This window comes from Echinops telfairi, unplaced genomic scaffold (genome assembly GCF_000313985.2).
Source record: "Echinops telfairi isolate 266 unplaced genomic scaffold, ASM31398v2 ScPeMD7_18;HRSCAF=68, whole genome shotgun sequence".
In the NCBI taxonomy this organism is placed as follows: Eukaryota; Metazoa; Chordata; class Mammalia; order Afrosoricida; family Tenrecidae; genus Echinops; species Echinops telfairi.
The window spans coordinates 86807619-86810703 of NW_022103915.1; positions in this window are offsets into that span (position 1 = coordinate 86807619).

The following is a 3085-nucleotide window of genomic DNA, read 5'->3' on the forward strand; positions in this document are numbered from 1 at the left end:
ACCGACAGGGGTGACTACCAGGGTGATGGAGGAATTGGACGGTTACCTAAACCAGAGTGACCACACACAGGGCAGGCAGCAAAGAGTGCTTGAATACCACAGTAAAGAAAACAAGGCATCCCGAGAACCACTGGGGCCAAGCATGAGGACAAGACAAAGAAGTACAATCTCTGCAGACAATGCATATTGTGAGAACACATCTGTGAGTGTGCGTAGATTTATCATGTCTGTGTGTGATGGGTTGTGATTTTGTGTACCAAATCTCCCCTGCAGATGTTACCGAATGCCTCCCTGTGGTTGGCCTGTCGGGACTCTCTCCAGTTCCAGCTCCTTCCCTACCTTTTCTGGGGTTCTGCCCGGCAGCTGGATAGGAAGGTCATAAGGCCATGGCCTGCTGCCCCTGCCATTGTTAGGACCAGAGGTCAGAGGCTTAGAGGAGGGAGTTGTGGTTGGCTTCACAGACCCAGAACTACCAACTCCTTTTTGTCCCTGAGTAAGCCTTAGGACCCCTGTTGCTCCCTTCCCTCTCTTTCTCTAGGAGTGTAGCATTTCCCAGACTTCAGGGACCCCAGCCCTGAAGGGGCTCAGTGGGAAGAAGACTGACAGCAGAGGCTGCAGGAGAAGGGCCCTGGGTGCGAGTGCAGGAAGAGAAGTGAGGGGCGGCTCTCAGAGGGCGCTGGTGCAGCAGGGCGACCGCAGCAGCAGGAGCAGCAGCAGCAGCAGCAGCAGCAGCAGCAGCAGCGATGTGGGAACACTGGCGAGGACTCCTCTCCCGGTTAGCGGGACCTGCAGGTGCACATGGCTAACCTGCAGGGCTGCTGGTAAAAGTCCAGTGGATTGAGTGTCCCCAGAGACGTCTCAGAAGTCTGGTGACACACGTCGGCAAAATTAGCCATAGAAAACCCGTTGGAGCACAGCTATCCTCCGACACACACGGGGTCTCAGGGACAGGAACAGACTCCATGGCCACTGGTGGGGGCTTCTCATGGTCAGGGGAAATGCAGCAGTGCTTCCAGGGAGATCTTTTAGGGTTCACTGGAAAGTGAGATGCAGCTCCCATATGCCGCCCGGGGAGACACCCAGGATAATGTAATGTGTAGCCTCTTTGCTAAGGAACATCAGAATTTCTCCCAAGTTGAATACACACAAGGGTAAATAAAAAAGTATTACTATAAAATCATAAAAAACTTAAACAAAAGTATCAAAATGTGATGCTATTATTTCTTGGCATATCCTTCCTCCATCTAGGTCTGTACATGTCTACAGGTAGTGTTCCCATTTGTCTACCTGTCTCCGAAGAATTCTGTGCCGGTTGATTTAGGACATCCAACAGTTTTGACATTCTTGATGCACTCAGACTGTTGTTTGCGTTTGGGAAACAAAGAGGAATTGGAAAGGTTAAGATCAAGGCTGTAGAGTGGATGGGGAAGCCTTCCCAAGGACATGCCCATAGGACAGTCCTTCCTAGCCTCAAGGAATGAGCAGGTGTTTGATGAGCAAATGAGGGGGAAATCCTCGGTCGAACTCTCCTGGCCCTTTGCACAGTCATGCACATTTCAGTTTTCTTAAAACTTCTCCGTAACAAGCCCCCATGGCTGTCCTGTGCTCTTTGACGACATCGATCAGGATGACAATCCCCCTCCAAAAAAATCAGTTTCCAAAAGCGGTCACTGTTGACCTCTGTGCCATGAATGTGACTGGCTGAGCTGTCCCTCGGGGGTCCCCCGGGAAGACACCTTTGGACTGAGCCTTTCCTGAACGGCTCACTAACAACACTAAGGCAAGGGTATTAGAAGCCTTTTTATTTATAAAATCTTTTATTTATTAAAAGGCACATGAATAAAACTAAGACAAGCGAGAGAACTTACCAGCAACTATCCACTGATCGTGGAAACACTTTAAACACCTTTTAAAAAACAAACCTGTGTATATATGCACTGGAGGCAAGGAGGGGAAGATTTCATCTCATGCGTATAGGGACATGTTGTCAGGAGAGACGCATCGCGGGAGAAGGACATCATGCTTGCTAAAGTAGCCGGGCATGAAAAAGTAGAAATGATACAGTGCCTTCACTGATGGGCTCAGCCCTGCTTTTGTGAGGAGACGCCGAGTCCGTTCTGCCTCATAGTGACTCTGTGTACAACAGAATGAAACCCTGCCCGGTCCTGTGCCACCCACACCATTGCTCTCAGGTTTGAGCCTATCAATACAGTCACGGTGTCAACGGGTCCAGTGGGGAGGGGTTTTGATTTCCTTGCATCGAGTGTCATGTGAACTAAAGGCTGCAATCCTTGATCTTCGTCACGGAATGCTTCAGGTCCTTCTCACTGTCAGCAAGGTAGGTTGTGTCGTCCGCATCTGGAAGGTCATTGATAGTGCTGATGCCACATTCTTCTTCATATAACCCAGCATCCCTGATTATTGGCTTAGGGAAAATATCGGCCTGGAGGACTTGTGAAGTTGAGAGAGTGCACTAGAAAGCAAAGGCGAGCATGGCAGGCGTGTGGGAAACAGGCCTGGGAAGACAGTCTATGCGGACAAATTCACTCCCCCTACCTGCCCCCAGCACTGGTGTTAGGTTACTCCTCCCATGAACTCAGGGACCTGTAGGGTGAAGGGTACAGCTCATTTTGTTAAGTATGTGGTGACCTGGAATGAGGGGGCTTGCATCCCCTGAGAGTATCTAAGCTGATGTTGGGAATATATTATCTCTCTGTGAGGCCCTGGCTCCTGAAGTCATGGCGGAGATGAGCACCCCAAACTTGTGTCTGTCTCTTATTTCTACCCTTTAATTTTTTTATTAGGGGCTCATACAACTCTTATCACAATCCATACACACAGCAATTGTGTAAAGCACATTTGTACCTTCATTGCCCTCATCATTCTCAAAACATTTCCTCTCCACTTAAGCCCCCGGCATCAGGTCCTCTCTTTCTTCCCCTCCCTCCCTGCTCCCCCCTCCCTCATGAACCCGTGATAATTTATACACTACCATTTTGTCATATCTTTCCCTGTCCAACATCTCCCTTCACCCACCTTTCTGCCATCCGTCCCCCAGGGAGGAGGTCACATTTAATCGGTTCCC